We start from the raw sequence: 18,625 nt of genomic DNA on the forward strand, positions 1-18,625 counted from the left end.
AAAAAAAAAAAAAAAAAAAAAAAAAAAAAAAAAAACGGGTCCCCCTGCAGTTTTGTTGGGCACGGGGCTCATCAGAGTCTACAATAGTCCCATTTTGTTCTGACAACTGGCAAAATGCTAGATCTTTCTCTAGCTACTGAGTGATCTTGCTAGAGGTCCATATGAGAATGACAGCACTTCATGGTGATAGCCCCGGTGAGGGGGGCTGGATTCTGAATCTATAATTTAAAAACATTGTTTAATGAGCAATGTTTTAAACATTTTCCTATTCAAATCCTTCTGCGACAAACCCAGGCTTACGTTGGACGTTCATCAGTCTTATCCCTACGTTGCTGTAACAGAGGAGCCCCTGCCCTCTCTCTCTCTCACGCTCCGTGGTAGCCACCGTCCCACGTCACATTCCCCCTTTCCGTGACAGCCTCCCTGCCACAGCAAAGAATAAACTCCTCCGCCTTATGAACGAGTTGCCTCAGTGACATATTGAGGGGTGAGGGTCACAGTAGCCATCTTTTCGGTCTGCTTTCCCAGTGACTCCCTGTGACCTGATCACTAAACCAAAGCAACATATGCTTGTGCTTTTCTTCTGCAGGTGTCAGTTTGCAAGTGACTCGAGAGAGACTGATCTTACTGTGACAGAAAAGCCTGGAGTCTCGGTGACTCTGTGCACCAAACAGGTGGACAGGACTTGCTGGTATCACGTGGTTCACGGGAGTCAAAAGAGGGCCTCGTGTCACAGTTAGTTTATGAAGATAGACAGATGAGGGGCTGCCCTGAGGGAGTGGTTGCCTCCAAATCAGAGGTGAGGGGACACACAGATCACTGATGGGATTGCCGCTGCCTCAGTTTACCCCTGACAGGCATTGCATTGGCCAGAACCACCCAGATGGCCCACCTGGCTCCAGGGACCAGGGAAGTGGGAGGCATATTTGATGAGAATTATTGTCCCTGGCCTACTAAGCCATGTAAAGATACAGAATCACAAGGGTGGAGAGACTGCTAGCAAGAGACTTCAGATCTGGGTGTCAAAGCCCCGATAAACTGGGGTGATCCACCAAGGAACTAGGCCTTTTCTGGGAGCCCTTCTGAGCCAGGGTGACACCAGCTCGGCTCCTCGAGCTCCCCCTTTACTCATGTGTCTCTTCCAGATCTAAGAATAGCTGCAAGCAAGAAAAGCAAGGTCCACCTGAGTGCAGCTCCCTCTGCCAGGACAGACGCAGAGCCATAGGCACTCAGACACCAAGCCACCCTCCCCAGACCAGCTAAGCCATGGGAGACAAGCGCACACTGGGAGTTTACCGTGCCTGCTCTCCACTCCTCATTTCTGTGTCCTCCTCCCTGGATGGGTGCTCACCCTGCTCACGATGACTCCAGCCGCTGGGACAGGCACCAACTTCACCTTGGAATCTGCCTGACGTGCCGGACAGATCTACTCAGACCAGGATGAAATCCCTTTTTATCAAAATGTGCAAATGCAATCAGAGAGAGGAGCAAGGGCTTGTGCCTTATGACTTCGGGGCCCTGAGAGAGGCAGATTCAATGGCGTGAGGACAGAACACACCAAGGAGAGGCGGAGAAGGAAGTGGGGTGGCTGGGAAGGGGATGCCCTCAGTCAGGGCTGTAGCTGCTGGCCCCAGAGGGGACAGGGCAGAGTGAGGAATGTTCCCCAGAGGCTGAGCTGGTGACCAGTGAGACAGGCACCCAGAAAAGTCAGGCAGCAGACTCTGGAGACTCAGCTTGTGCTGGCTAAGAGATAACAGGAGCAGGAGAGAGATCCTCAGCAAACGGGAACGGGACTCAGAGATGGAAGCGGGGGGAGGAAGAAGAGGGCAGGAGGACGGCAAAGGGATTGAGAGGTGCTGAGTACCTGCAAGAGCTCCGCACAGGGAGTGTGATCAGCACGCACTGGAATGTGGTCTGATGCAAATGTTAAAGGGAATGCATGGTCCTTACCAGCACAGGGAAGTGACGGTAAATCACAACTGAAGGTGAAAGAATCCCTACTTTGTTTTGAAATAATAGAATCTCACAACAAAGCCACTTACCCCATTTGGTAATTTTATAAAATAACAAAACTGAGGCTCAAAGCCAGGCCCACTGGGTTCCCTAGGGTATTGCTTTGCAAATAGGTTTCAGGTGAGTTCCCATCAACATCCATTTTCAAAGCAAAGTAGAAAAAATAAACAAAAGCACCACGTGCCTTTGTCAACTACTGTAGTTGGAGCTGTCCTGGAAATAGAGCCTAAGACAGGAATTATTTTCAAGTTTGGAGGAGCAGGAAATCCTGGTAGGAGCATGGGGCAGTAACAGAGAGATGGAGGGAGTGTGGATGAGACAGTGAAGTGTGTGCCCCGCACCTCGGCTCTCTGAGAGCAGACAGCTCACCAGCTGGGGACGGGAGAGACGGAGTCGCAGGAGCTTCTCCCACCATGGAAAGGAGCAGCCAAGGTGTTTGTCCACTCTTCCCACCTGTCACTGCTGTAGGTCTGTGCCCTTTCAGCCGGTCTGCAGGTGGGCAAAGGACACTTCCCCAGCTTTGGGAGGAGGCTGCAGGCAAAGAGCTGGACACATCAGCACCTACAGATCAGCATGACCGCATGGGAACAGGAGATCTGAGGTTCGGAGAGGCACCTGCACCGCGGCTGCAGTGGTGAGAGGTGGTGTCATCCACTTCCCGAGCAGCTGTATTTCTGCTTGCCTCTGTACTGCAGACAAATAGAAAAGGAAAACTCACCTTTCTTTTGTGCACAGTTTCACTTGGTGCTCCACAGGGGTGGCAGGCACAAAATATCGCCTCAGTAACTTACTTTTGCCCTCCACCCAGCTTTTCAAACTCTGTGTCCCGTACCTGCTACACCGTCAGCCTCACATACACATAATGCACAGCCGGAACCACCCACTTATCAACATGCCATGGTCATGTTCAACATAGACACCCAGATGTGTGCATTTCACGAGTTTTAAGCCAAGTGTAAGTGTGTTGCAAGCTTCAGAATATTATAGCCCTTTAAATCTAATGAGATGAGAGAAGATTGAGTAGATATCTATCATTCCGGTCATGGACTTTAGAAATACGACCTACACGTTGGTGTCTTTTTTGCATAACAAAGAGAAACATAGGTGAACACTGTACCGTCCTTACAAATAAGCAAGTACATTTCAAAGAGTTTAAAAGGAAGTCTATGTCTCAAATAAAACTTTATGCATTCTACTGGTGTCACCTAAAAAACTATTTGGAAAGTTGATTTCTAGAATCATTAAACTTAAAGTCATTTTAATGTACAAATCTCTGACAAGACCTAGAAGTGTAACCTATCACCCTGAAAAAAGATAAAATAAATGTAGATTTTTTAAAGGACTTGGATTTCTTTAAAGCCCTCAGAGAATGTTACCATTTAGTAATGACATTCCCTTTTCATTTGACCTCAGCTTGACATGCTGAATTGCTCTCAGCAGCCGTGGCCAGACACACAAGTTCTACATCTTAACTCTTGCTTTTCTAATTTGTACAAAAGAGCACATGAAAAGAATGCCAAGGATAGCACTAGAGACAATAAAAGAAGCAAAGCCACACATAATCATGAAATCCACATCTCCCCAGGCAGAGAGGTCACCGACATTTCCTCACAGACTTTGATAACGCTCCACGTGGGCCTAGCTCAGGCTGAGAGAGACGCCACACTTCTTCCCTGACTCTACGGGTTCAGAATGCCTAAGTCACCTGAACTTACATTTTTCAAGCTAAGATTACAAAGGAACATCTTCACAACCACTGGACGACTAACTGACTTGTCCTATGTTAACTATGAGGGTTGCAAGGTGCAGAAAGGAGGAGTTGGTTCATTTCAAGAAAACTTAGGAAGTATGCAGGCCTCCAAACCAGTTTCCATGCATGTGCTACCTGTTTCCCGCAATGTGACAGCAGGTGACTCGGGACCATGAGGTGGAAGAGAGCCACAGACTTGGTGAACCACTGTTTCTAGTGATTCTTCATGGTTCTTACCCATAGCCAAGACAGAACTACCTGAGGAACTATTTAAAAGCACAACCCACCTGGGGATTTAGCTCAGTGGTTCTGCTGCTTGTCTTGCAAGCACAAGGACCTGAGCAAGAACCTGAGTTCGATCCCCGGTACCAAAAAAATAGAAAATAAAAATAAAAACACAACCCAGGCCTCACCAGCCCTCTCTGAGGTTAAGCCCAGGAAATGAGATGCTTATAAAGTCCATCCAGAGTTGAGGATCCCCACTCATTATTGGTAGAGAACAAATATAGTACAATACAGTTTGGTAAGGAATAAAACTATAGATTGTGTTGGTAGATGCCATTTATTTATTAATTTCATAAGAAACCATGATCTAAAGATCCAGTTGCCTATAAAAGTAAACATTCTATTTTAAAACTAGATAATACATGGATGTATTCATCCAACAGAAAATCACCAAGCTCCTGCTGTGTGCCACATGGAGTAATAGCTACTATATGTGCAAAAATTAATAAAACATAGTTATAGGTCTAAGGTGAAAATGGGAAGAAGCAAATTTGTTAACAGGATGATTCCAACATTTTGGAACAAATGCTTTCAGAGTATACATAAGATATGGGTAGAAAACAAAAACAAAGCAGTTAATTCTACCTAAAGAAATCAGAAGGGGCTTCATAGAAAAAATAGAAATTAACTAGAAATGGAAAGTAAGTTTGATTCTGGAAAACCTGAAAACAGATTTGATGTACAGTCTTAAAACACAGCCTATAGGTGAAGGAGTTGAACATACACTTCTCCAGAGAAAACATACAATGCCCAATAGGCCCTGGAAAAATACAAATCAAAACCACAAACCATAACTTTGTGCCATGTAAAATGACTGCTAGCAAAAAATAAAATATAGCAAGTGTGGGAGAGGATGTAGTGAAACTGGAACCTTGTGTCAGGCAAAATGGAACCAATTCTTAGCAGAAATTAAAGTGGCATGGCCACTGTGGAAAACAGAAGGGTAGTTCCTAAAAATTAAAAACAGAATTAGCACTTGATCAAGCAGTACACAATTCCAGTTTGGGTATTTACTCAGAAGAATTACAAGCAGGTCTTAAAAAAGACATTTGTACACCCAGGCTCATAGGAGCATTTTTCACTCTAGCTAAAACATGGAATCACCCTAACTGTCCATTAATGGATGAAACAGACAATGAAACAGACCCAGTGGAATTTTTTCCACCTTAAAAAGAAAGAAAATCTGACATATGGTTCACCCACTGAGGTCATTGTACCAAGAAGCACAAGCCACTCACAAAAAACCAACACTGTATCCCCACATAGGTAAAGCATGTAAATTAGCCAAAATCATAAAACAGAGAGTAGAATGGTAGCTGCCAGAGACAGAGAAGGGTGGAGAGAGGTCAGTTACTGTTTTGTGGATGTCAAATTTCAGTTTGGAAAGATGAAAAGACTTTTGGAGACAGTCAGTGTGATGATTGCACAAGATGAATATACTTAAGATCACTGAGTCATATGCTTAAACATAGCTACAACAGTAAAATTTTAGGTGTTATTAACCACAATAAAGTATTATTAGAAAAAAATGTGTGGCCCCACTGAGCTTTCAGAAGCAGGACTTTGTGTTCATTAGGAGGATTTTCTGAGGCCAGCAAGGGATTCTGAAAAGCCATTTCCTCCAGTGTAATGGAGCTGGTCAGTAAGTTCCAATAGAATGGAAAGGACTAGAATTTAGGGTGACATCTGCCTGGGCAGCAGTCTCTGCACAAATCGGTCTTGGGATGCCTGCAGCCTAACTGGCAAAGCTTTGGAGTCAATAAGTAAAGCTGGGGATGGGGATTTAGCTCAGTGATTCTGCCACCTGCTTCGCAAGCTCCAGGTCCTAGGTCCGATCCCCAGTACCAAAAAAAAGAAAGAAAGAAAAAGAAAAAAATAAGTAAAGCCGTGGTCTAAACAGAACTTACCAAGTATGAACACCAGCTTTCAAAGTGAAGGTGAAATAAGGTCAGGGGAGATCTGAGGCAGGATTCAAGTGAAGGAAGATTAGAAATAGGAAAGAGAAGGATCTCGGGCGGTGATTGTGTTGAGTCCTCCTTTCCATTCCCATCACAGCAACTCTTACAATGTACTTGTTACCCTGTGCATCCAGCTTTCCATCTTTAGCCTCTGGCACTGGGCCCAAGAGTACAGGATAGAAGACAAAACTGGATGACGACAGCTGAGAACAGAGTCCACGGCGGTGTTGCCTTAGAAAACGCTTTTCCAGCTCACAGAGATCACAGTTTGTCACTCAGTAATCATCCTTGTGTGCACTTAGCATTGTCAGATGCAAGCTCTGCCCTTCCAGAGTTTATAGTCTAGCAGCAGAGATATACAGGTACCATGCTATAAATTACTTGAAGATTCGGTGTACATGCTTATCTTCCTTGCCTCCCTCATCCCATTTCCACTACCGTAACTTCCACTGTTTCCAGAAGTATTCAGCAACTTTTTGAGACAATAAAGGAATTTATAATGAATAGTTTTAACTTCTCATTTCGGAACTCTGTCAGTAAAAGCCTGAATTGAAAGAAATCATGTAACTTGTATAAAACAAGGCTTTCCCTTAATAAATGAAAAAGTGGTACTAAGAAATACTGTAACTTGCTGAAAGTCATAGCTAGAATCTTCTATCTCACCCCAGATTCTTTTCACTGGACCCTTATATGTTGTCAAAAGTCTTTCTACTAATCCCACTGAAAATTTCTCAGTGGGGAAACTTGAGAAACACTTAAGACACTATTAACTACACCAGTATTTGTTAAAGTGAAAAGAAACATTAATGTGAGGCTAAAGACACTGAAAAAAATAATGGAGGGAAAAAGACAATTGTTCCCCATTTAAGTCTACTTTCTGCTTCTATAACAAAATAGCTGAGGCTGGGCAATTTATAAACAATGGTTTATTTCGCTCAGGTTCTTGCGGCTGTGAAGTGCAAGGGCCAGGCACCCACATCTGGTGCACAGCTTCTCACTGCATCACAAAATACTGAAAGTCAGAAAGGCAAGAGAGTGTGTACAATGGAGAAATCAGGCTGAACTCATGCTTTGTACTAGGGGTGACTGAACCCTTGAGAAGACGTTGACATCAGACCATTCATGAGGGCAGAACCTGCATGGCCTAATTGCTTCTGATGGGTCTTGCTTCTCAACAGTGCTATGCTGGCATTAAAGTTCATCTTGACTTTTGGAGGGGACATTAAAACCACAGCACCTGCCCAGAGCCCAATATGTTATAAAGCTGCAGTAATTGAAGGTGTTAAGAGTCATGGAAGAGAACAGAGTTGACAAACAGAGCTAAGAGCACATCAAAACTTAGTATAGCAGTTGGGCCTCCACTCCTGTTTCCACCCACAGCAAGAGTGCAAGCCTCCCTGCATCTACCCAAGAGCGCAGCTCCCTGCACCCAGGGCCCTGGATCCAGATCCATACGACTGAGGTACCTGGGATAAGAGAGCCATTGCTATGGGCTCAGGAAGATGACACAGTGGAGAGCGGCAGAGAGACGGCTTCTCTAGGCTTGGTGTTGTTGAAAACTGAAGCCCACTGGGAAAGCAAAGACAAAGTGGACTACAGCAACTGGTGAGTTGCTGAGACCAGCACCTCCTACCGAACCTGGACCTGCTGAAGGGGAAGGGTGGCTCAAACCTGCAGAAGAACCTTGTAGAGTTCTAACCTGCAGGAGGTCAGGGAGCTCAGTTCTGGCCTCACAACCAGAAACCAGCCTGAATCTCACTGGACTATACAGCTGGCTCTGCACGCTGCTGCCCAAAAGTTGTATATCAGCAATAGCTGAGTTGTACCTCAAAGAGGACCTTTCTTTCTTCCTTTTTTTCCTTTCTTCCTTTCTTTCTTTCTCTTTCTTTCTTTTCTCTTCTTTCATTCCTCATTTCTCTCCTTTCTTACTTCCATGTTTGTCCTATTCTGTTATTTTCTTGATTGTTCTTATTCTTAAAAGACTATGAATACAGTTTCTAGTCTTCTTGTTGCTGTTAATTTGCTCTATTCTTGTTTATATTCCTGCCTTAGCTTTTTTTCCTATCTTCACCAGTTTTCCAAAGTTTGTGTGAGCCTCCTCTGTCCTCTAGCCATACTTCTAACCTCTCCTTCTATCACTCTGTCTTCCACCAACTCCTTCTAAATCTTCTTCCCAGAGGATAAAGCCCCTATACTGAAGGGCTTACTACGTGTAAATATATTTCTAATTGGTCTTTGTTTTTTGTAAATAACCACAAGTCTAGATTATGAAATTAAAGGTGTCAGGATAATAGCTACCATAATTTCTCATTTTCTAAGCTGTGTTTGATGCTATTGTTGTTGCTAATAGTGTTATCTTGGCCAAGGTGACATGACTGTTTTAGTCAGCTGTCTTTATACCAAGACTGAAATCACTTAAAGACCATTATAGACTCAAAACCCAAAGGTCACCTATATCAGAAAGACAAAAAAAAAATCCACAAGGAAAATGTTCCCTAAGGGCTCTAAATATTAGCAATAAAGATACTTGAAATAAGCAATTTACAAGTAGAAAATTAAACCAAAAACTTCAACAATAACAAAAAATAAACATGAGAAGACATTTAAAGCAAACCAAGACTTCCATATCACCAAAGGGAAATCCAGGGAGTGAGACAGAATGATGCAAAACTCAACCACCTGGACTCCCTAAACTGGCAATGAATGAGGATCTGGAAAAAATGAAATCAAAAATAATTTATCAGGAAAAAACAGGGATGGTGACCATAGTGAAAGACATGATAATAATTAATAACTCTAGAGAAGACATAGATTAAAAAAATAAAGGTGCTCAGGAATATGATGGAATACCAGCATAGGAAATAAATGAAATGCATAAAACAGATTCAAATAAATATCTAGGAAATTCAAAACTTCATTGAAAGTTTACTCATCAGAATGAGCCAATATGAGGATAGAATATCAGATATAGAAGACAGAATTGCAGTTAGTGACCAAGAAAGGAAATAATTCTTAAAAATAGTAAGGGACCATGATAAATCAACCTAGCAACTGCTAGATAATGCAAAGAAGAATAACATAAAACTGATCAGAGTCAATGAATAAACAGGAAAGAGTGCAGATGACATTAAAAAAAAAAACTGTTCACAGAAGTAATGGCAGAAAACTTCCCAAACAGGGGAAAAGAATTTGACATACAGATAAGTGGAGCACATAGGACTCCAACTAGCTGTGATCAAAAAAAATCTACACCTAGGCATATAACAGTCAAGATTCCAGAAACCCAACAGAAGAACAAAATACTACAAACAATTAGAGGGGGAAAAAAAACCATATACAGAGGAAAGCCCCTCAGAATCAAAGCAGGCTTCTTAACACAAACCTTCAAGTCAAGAAGAGCCTGGAGTGAAGTATTTCAAGCTCTAAAAGAAAACAACCTCCAACCCAGATTGATGTGCCCTGCAAAACTATCTTTCAAAATCAGTGGAAAAATAAGATACTTACATAACAAAGAAAACCTGAGGAACTTCATGAGTACCAAACCAGCCCTTCCAAAAATATTAAACAATACCCTAGGAAAACACAGTGATGGTCACAACCCCACAGACCCCAATGGAATGAATCCATCAGGTAAGTCAAGAAATTAAATGCAAAGGTGGGGGAATCCAACAACAGGAAAAGATCATGACAAGGATAAGTCAATACATATCAGTTATAACCATCAATGTTAATGGTCTCAAATCACCAATCAAAAGAAGTAGATTGGCAAAATGGATCAAGAAGCAAGATCCAACAATATGCTGCATATAAGAAACACACTAAATTCAAAAAGAAATTCATAGACTGAAAATTAAAGGGTAGAAAACAATACACCATGAGATGAGAGCCCAAAAAAAGGCAGGAGCAGCTATCCTACTTGCAGACAAAATGGGTTTTAAACCAAGAAAAATTAAGAGAGATAAAGGAGTATACTACATCCTTGTAAAGGGAACAATCCAAGAGGAAGAGATAACGAACATAAATATATATGCACCAAATACTAGTGCACCCGACTATATAAAACAAACATTAACAGACATGAAAAGTCACATAAGTGCTAATCCAATAGTAGTGGGGGAACCTCAGTATCCCACTATCACAAAATTTAGTATAGTGTAAAATATGTATCACAGATTAGATGGTCTAAAAATGTCCATTGGTGCTAGTACAGCTGAGAAGTGTTTAGGAAAAATCTGATTTTCCCATTGTACTATATTCCAAACTTCCAGCTGAATAAAATAATTAATTATAGAATCAAAGAATGGCAAAAAAGCCAAGAAACTGTAATCAAATATAATAAATATTTAATTTATTTAATAATAAAATGAATCAATGTTTTTGAAAGTAAGAATTTTATGACTTTTAGGTGATAGAGGAACTCACAAATATGGCAGATATGGTTATAGAGTGTTAAAGTTGAAAGATTTAAAACTTTACTAACATTAAAAGGCAAAATAACAAGAAAATATTGGCAACAAAGATAAGAAAAAGAGGCTAACTTTTCTTTTCTTTCTACTAAAAGCTCATAAGAAAATAATACAAGCCTACCAGAAGTAAATTTGAATGGACAATCTATGAACATAAAACAAAATTGTTAATAACCACATGGTACTTTATGTCAAAAGCCATGAAGAAATATATGTTTATTATGAGCCAGGAACATTCCCAGACCTCAGTGAAGAGCAAGAATTAATCACTGGTAAATTTTCTCTGAGATTATGAAACTAAGAAATGCTCAGTTATATACAATACACTTATAACAAGCTACAAACAGTTCAAAACTGTTGAGTTCTACTTCCAATTTACCTCTTCAAAACCCAGTGATCTAATTTAAAATAAAAGAATTGAAGGAAAAAAAAATCAATGAATGGGTGGAAACATGGATAGATGGATGGACAGATGGTGGACAAAACTTTGGCACCACATAAATCAATAAAGAAAAATCAGACAAAACTTAGACCAAATAATCAGACAGAATATTGTGTAAGATGATACATATAAAGTCATGTGTACTTTGGCTTCAGCAAAACAAGTGGTTTGTGAATAGAAGAATAGGTTCTGATAATACCACTAAATCTCAAGGAGGTACATGCTTTTTGAGGGTAATTGCAGAATAACTATAAATATTTGGCTGGATTCCGAAGCACCCGTGTGATTGCTATGCTTTGGAGCCAAAAGCAGAACCACATTACGTTGCAAAAGCCACTGCCTTTACCATTTTCCTAGGAGAGCACAGCATTCCTGAGAGTCCAAGCCCAGGGACAAGAAGACTGCGTCGTCATGGAGATGGATCAAGAACGGATTCCTAGGAAGCTGTGAAATGGACCGGGAAGGAGGAAAGATGGAAGCTCAAGAGGAAACGGGTAAATTTGATTAAAAAAATATACTTAAGAATGAAGAGTGACAGTGATTGGTCAACAGAAACATGTGACTTAAAGAAAGATGATACCAAAAACAAGCCATAAAGGTTGGTAATTAGGAGATTATTGGAGAAGTTCATGAGAGCTCTTTCCCTGGAGTAAGAGACCATAAACCAGATGGCTGTGAAGAGTCAGCTGGAGGGAGTGAAAATGTCAAATGTAAAATATTTGCTCAAGAAGTTTAATGGTAAAGGAATAAGGGGATTGATTGCTCCAAGTAAAATCAGCTAATTGAAAAACTTGAATAAACAAATTACAAACTGTCAAACAATATACATGCATTTCCTTATTGCCATGACAATTAATTCTGGCTAAATTGTTTTTTATTTTTATCAAATTATTTTGATTTTTTTATTAAAGAGTCCTAAGCATTTCCCTGTATGTTCACTAGTCCTCGTGTGTCGTTTTTAATAACCACAGGACGCTAATGTATACTAGACTTTTGTAAATATCACCAGATGAGCTTGTCTCAATTCCTCAAAACAGCATTTTTAAACACTCGTTAAGCATCAGCAACTTTATTCTCAGGTCCTTTGATTGGTCTTGGTTACATGACCCTGGGGGAGGCTACCCTGGCCACATGAGCCTTTGTAGGCCACACCCTTCCACAAATAACTATTAGAGATCTCATTCCATTGCCTTGCAAAAAAGAACTCCTTACAAGATTATAGAAATAAATCTAATTAGCACAGACAGTTTATTACAAACAAAAATGCCAAATGCTCAGAAAAGCACTATGCTTCTTCTGTAAGAATTTGCATTCAATTCTCCGGACATGGTGAAGAGGAAGCAGCGGGGAGCCGGAATGGTCTCCCAGGCTTCTCTGTTGCCCACAGCCATTGTGAACCTTGATTTTTGGTGTGATTCTTCCACATTCCTGCTTTGCAGCCTACCCTCCATCTACTTGTCTCTACTTCCAATGCACTCTGTGTAGCCACAACAAGGAATCCGTGGAGGAAACCCTCACTTTGTTTCTGCTCAGAAGTAGCTATCAATTTTTCACCAGCCCCTCCCAAGAAATATGTTCCACCCACTTGCTATCAGGACTTCCCCTGTCATCTTTTCTCCTGTCCAAGCTAAGCAAGCAAGGTGTCCAGCAGGAGGCATTTTCTACCCAGGAGCCCAAGCTTCCTTCTCACCGGGAATATAATTGAGCAATTCACCTAGCATCTAGATTCGTATTCCTCCAGTCGGAGAGCTTCCCAGGGCTGCTCCAGAAAGCAGAGAATGCTTAAAGACCATTCCAGAAAGGTAGCCAACTACATAAACACTCCAGAAAGACGGGAATCTACACTTGGGCCATGTCACAAGGTCGTTCTGGCTCGCTACCCCAGTCCGTACAAACCTTTCTAACAAGGTACACAGAGATTGCTGGTGCAGGTGGTTCAGCTGTCAAGAAATGAACTGACCAACCCAAAGGAAATTTCCCCCAGAATATTCCCTGTACCCCATCACTCTGGGTCTCTGACTTCCTCTCACCACAACTGAGAGCAGTAGCTGTGGCACGTTTAAACTCTGATTCTCCTTACCTATTCCCACCTGCTCCCTCTGACCACAGACCTCAGTACACAGCCCCACTGCACATAATTTTATTCAAGGCCTTCATTAGCAAGTGGATTTATGCTTTGCAGCCTACCCTCCATTATTTAAGCCTAGAAAATTCCCTCCATCGATATCCTGCCCATCTGTCATATAATCTCTCCACCTACCTCACCCCCGAATCTGCTACTGTCAACACCCACTTCCTCCCTGGCTCTGGCACCCCCCACCGCATCCCATAATTCATCCACAAGGTTTGTCCATAAAGCCCTGCCCAGACCTGGTGTGTGGAGTGGACAGCTGATCTCCTGAGGATTCAGATACTGGCCCTGCTGGGAGTACAAACAGAAACACACCGAACCTAGTTAGCAACCAGAAGACCTCTGCACTTCTTGCTAAAGTACAAAGCATGATTGACTCTACCCTCCTTCTAGGTCTCCCTCTGTCTCAAGATCATGGCACTGATGACTCAGCTAGCTTGCTTTCTTTTTTCTCTCCTTTGTCTTTTTCTCTACACTCTTTTGTCTCCGTGATTGTATCTTCTGTTTGCCTGTTTGTGTCCTGTCTTTTTCTGGGACACTGGGTTCTCCATTCTCAAGCCCTTGGTCCTTCCTGGGTCCCTAGTTAACCACAAGAAGGAAGACAAAACTGGGTCTCAATCCTGTATTTATACACCATGCAAAGTGCCATCCACTTTATTCCCAGTTTTTACTAAGTTTTCTTTCCTAAAATGGCCCACCAACTCCAGTCTCTTCAGCCTCACTGTGGGATTTATGAGGTGACCATCTTTCTAGCCACTCCTCACTCCACCATGTGACCCAAGAAAAATCAGTCAGAAAGCTCTTCTAGCTTTTGCGACCCTTACCAGCTGTTATGGTTTAGATCTAAAATATCCCCCAGAAGTTTCACATTCAGAGCTGGGGCTTTTGGAAGGTGATTCACTTGCCAAACTCCAAGTGAATTAGTCCATTGACAAATTAGTGTGGCTAACAGGAGGCGGGGCTTGAGAGCAGGAGGTGGTCACTGGGAGTGTCACCTGGAAGAGGGAATTCTTGTCCATGGCTTCTACCTTTGCTCTCTGCTTCCTGATACCGTGCAGTGATCATTTTCTTCTCCCAGGCTCTTCCACCATGCTGTTTATTCCTTAAACTCAGGCACTGACTGAACCTTCTGAAACCATAAGCCAAATTACAACTTCTACTGAGAATGTCAGGTATTTGTCCCAATGACAGGAATGTGACATTTATCACTTCTATGAAACACTGTGTCTCCTTTGCCACTGCTTCTGTAAAATATGAATAATAATTTTTGTCTTTCATATATATATATATATATATATATATAATTAAGGAGATGGAAATATTTAAAATTCACACTGGTATCTAAAGGTGGCATATGTTCCATCAATTATTAACTTCATCATTATTTCTGCTGATAGACTCGTGTGACCATAAAAATAAGACACAAACCCATTCTCTTCTCATTTATATTTGGTAATTATTGCAATATATATTGAAATCATGAAAGTAGCACAAAACAAAAAGGAAAAGCTCACCTGGTTTTCTTCAACTAACTCATCAAGCTCATGTGTGTGTGTGTGTTTTTAAAACCCACATTATCTTATACCTAGAACAATTGTTTTAAAGCTCTAATCTGTTTGCACTTGTTTTGGGGTTGGCCATTCTATCGCCCCACACCTCCTCCGTGCTCCTACACCTTTCTCTGGAACGTAATTTTTTAAATGACTCAGAGACATCCCATTAAGTTGATAATTTGGAAACAAAATGTCTGTTTCATTTCATTTATTTTCTCCCAGTTCTATAAAGTGGCAAATATCACTTGACTTGTCCTTAAATATTCAGTTAGATTTCTTTCTTTCCAAAAAAAAAAAAGCACATGCACAATTCTCCCTCCACTGTATATAAATTCCAAATGCTACCTTAGCAGAATTATGAAAGAAAAAGGGATGCTTTCTTAAGGCGTTTATGGAGACTGGGGAATAAATGATAGAATTTTCTTATATTTCTTATATATGCAGATAACAGATACATTTAATGCAAGAAGGAAATAGAATTTTAATAGAATTTTTAACTAAAGATCTTGAAACAAAACTAGACATACATTTTAATTGAATTTCTGGCTCAAATTACAGCAAACCATTATAAATCATTAGGAATCAGTTTTAAAACTGCTTTCACTTTTCTCCGTATTACAAACACAGAGGTAAGCTTTTACAGCTTCAGATAAGTGTTAATAAATTACCCGAATTTCAAAATTAATGGCTGCCCGGCTGCTTTGGGGAGATATCATTGTGTTTCATGAATATTTTGATTTTGTGATTAGATCAAAATGCACTGAATTCCTAAACAGTCATAACCAAGGTCTGCTGATCATAAACTGTTCTTTTTTTAATAAATTATATTCCTCACAAATCTGCTGATATGGAATAATTAGAAATTGGTTGCCTGCATTTACTGTAATATTTGCATGACTTTAGATCTCCACCTACTGATCTGCAGGCTGGCAGGAAATGTACATTTTGTACATTTCTAAATATACCTTGCCTGCAGAGATAATGGTTTATATTGTGATGGTAAGAAGGTTTTTATTTGCAAAAAACAAAGAGATGTCACTTGCCCGTTCTGGAAGACATTGATTAGGCAGTTTGTGTCATTCCTATTCAGAACTTGTTATTTACAGCTTCCTTGTTTCCTTTCCTTTGCAGGAGATAAAGATCTGTATCTTATAAACTGCTTAAAGAGCATCTGTTCTGCCTTTTAGGGAGTCCTGAAATACATTTTATAGAAAGGGAGCACCCTGAAACTAAGTGGAAACTGAGTAAAATTCAGTATCCCGGTCTATTATAAAATCTCCAGGTGTATCCTGTAAATTAAGTGGTATCTGAAGAGTTGCACTGGGGAGAAAAACTCCTCCCTCTGCCTTGTTAGAGCACAGGTACCAAAGCTAGAACCCGTGCAGCCTCTGTTACACAGCCTGATAATTAAGCACAGTCTCGGTGGACAAATCACCACCTGCAGGCACTCAGGACTGCTTTTACTCTTCTCAGCACAATGCTGTCTTACAAAACTGAGGCGCTCCAGGAGCTGACGGCTGTGTGTGAGAATCTCCGGTACCATCACCTTTATGGATCATCCCTGCAGGAGTCACTGAGACAGAGAGGATTTCACCAGGGGCAAAATCACCTCCTGACGAAATCCAGAGAGAGATGCAGAAGGGTGCACGATGCTATGTTTCTCACCCTGAAGGACTAGGATGAGAGGAGCAGGCCTGGGCTTTGATCCTGGTCCCAGTACCCTGGCTGCCCAGAGCCTTCACAGCTGTGAGCAAGGAGCCCTCCCCGGCCTTCCAGGGGACACTGGGCCACCCAGCCGCCTTGCCTGGGCTAGTGGCAAAGGACATTTTCTCAGAAGTTTGCAACTTGGCCAGTCAACCCCTCCACAAACCACACATAGAAAAAGAAGTTAAAAAAAAAAAAAGAAGAAGAGATAGATTTGAACACTTAAGAATCTATGGCAAGGTTTTTAATGAACAACATTTAATGTTAGTAAAAGATCCTACCAGTCCAACAGGTTATTTGTTTATCAAAAGAGTAAAACTAGATAACATTCACATTCATGGCCAGGCTTGATGCGGCTTAGCATGATAGCGAATGTGTCTAAGAATCCACCCCCAAGTAAAAGCCCATAAGGAAGTCAGAAAATAAACCAAATTTAACTCTCCACCTCCAAAGGGCACTGTGTGGATTAGAGACAAGCCTGCTGCAGGCCCTGGGGTCTAATAAACAATAAACATTACATAAAACACAAATTAAACAAACAGTCAGGAAATACTAAGGTTTCTTACGGTCAGCTTTCCACATGGATTTGTATGTTTCTTGTGTGACATCTTGCACACATGCATTTTGTTTCCAGCCACTCCCAATTTCCACATAAATCTTTACTTATGCTTGTATCTGCATTAAAAAAATCCAGGTGGAAATATTGTCCCCCTCAAAAGCAGGGCGTGCACATCAGTCACATGTGCCAGCCTCTGCGCACAGTGGCACCTGCATGGCCACAGGAGCTCCCTGCTCCTGGGCACCAGGTGGAATCCACACCACACAGCAGAGCCGCGCGGCCCCAGACCCACCTGCAGTCAGGAGACGGAGTCACGTTCAGAGAGACACTTTCCTCTGAATCCTGGCATGCTCCATAACGTGTACCTTTAAAAGTTTAACCAGTTCTGTTTTAAATATTTGATTGTTTTTAAAACAAAGAGGGTATTTCTAGTGATGGATTAAAATAGAATTCTAGTAATGGAGTTTGTTGGTCAAGAGTGGTTTATCTACAGAAGTAGTTATTGAGTGTCTGTTCTATGCCACGCGCCTCACGAGGCCTTTGGGAACTCTCTGTCCAGTGACAGGGCACTGTGGTCAGCTCTGTAAGGAGCTTGCCCAGAGTACTGTGGGACCCGGGAGAGGCCCCTAAGACATCCTGCGGGTCAAGAAAACAGAAATGCGTGGAGTTGGGGAAGACGGGAGAAGGAACCAAGTGACAGAGCAGGGGACTACGGCAGCTGGAGGGCAGGGGCTGAGGAGACACGAAGCGGTACGTGTCAGACAGAGTATGCAGAGTGCTGCTGGGTATTTGTAAAATACAATTCCCACTCACAGTTACTGGACATTTGTGGGCCCTGTGGTTTGGGTCCCCGAAGTCGGCCCCCAATTGGCGCCATTAGGAAGCAATGGAGGCACAGTCGGAAAGGCCGTCGGGTGACCGGGGACCTCGGTCTCTTCCACTCCCTCCCTCCCTGCCCAGCAGTGAGGTGAGCTGCCACAGGCCCAAGCAACAAGACCAAATGAACAAGGACCGAGGACCTCGAAAGCTGTGAGCCAGGATAAACTGTTCCTCTCCACAAGGTGACCATCTCCTGTGCTTGTTACGGGATGGAAGGCTCACAGGATGGACGTCATCCCAGTGCACCTAGTGCGGTCTGCTCTCTTTCCCAGTCACTTGAGGTGGTGGGGAAAAGTGCATCTCAGACGTGAGGTACACAGAATGGAACTTTGATCTTCTCAGAGCCTGACTTGACTCCCAGAATTCTCAGCCTAGTCAGTGGCACCACGTAAATCATTCTTTACAGCTCTCTCTCTCTCTCCTTCACGACCTCCATCCATACCTCCAATACTGTCTCTTTGTTTTGGTTTCCATTACATTCTAAACTACCACTACTGCAACAATTTTCACTCCAAACTGCACCACCTCTATTCTTAAGCCCTTGTAACCACTTTTTTTCCCACAGACACCACTTTACGGTGTTAATCTGATTTCTATCTCTTTGGCTTGAAAACACACAATAAGCGTTCTTTGTTCTCTGAATCATGTCTAAATCCTATAGGCAGAAAGTATCAATTGTCTCTTAAAATCCATTCTCCCCTTCTTCTCTGGCAATAGAGGTGCATCTGATTAAGGAATGTCCTGACAACAGAAATTGATGGTTTCTCTAGGACCTGGGAGATCATGTAATTAGGTTCCAGTGATATTTCCAATATGAATGAAAGGACACACACCATTCATTTCCACATCCAGGAGTACACCCTGACCTTTCTACCAGCTAAATAT

General features: G+C 42.0%; 1 long non-coding RNA gene across 1 annotated transcript in view; it reads left to right on the top strand.

Moving 5' to 3' along the window:
- LOC104853918 overlaps positions 1–3,312 on the top strand; it is a 6,421-nt gene extending 3,109 nt beyond the window's left edge. Inside the window, exons 3-4 of the long non-coding RNA XR_777920.1 lie at positions 590–799; positions 1,146–3,312. This is a non-coding gene — a long non-coding RNA (uncharacterized LOC104853918). The remainder of the gene's footprint in view (positions 1–589; positions 800–1,145) is intronic.
- Positions 3,313–18,625: the final 15,313 nt, after the last annotated feature.

Source organism: Fukomys damarensis, unplaced genomic scaffold, assembly GCF_012274545.1.
Source record: "Fukomys damarensis isolate Sample0158 unplaced genomic scaffold, DMR_v1.0_HiC HiC_scaffold_5, whole genome shotgun sequence".
Lineage (NCBI taxonomy): Eukaryota > Metazoa > Chordata > Mammalia > Rodentia > Bathyergidae > Fukomys > Fukomys damarensis.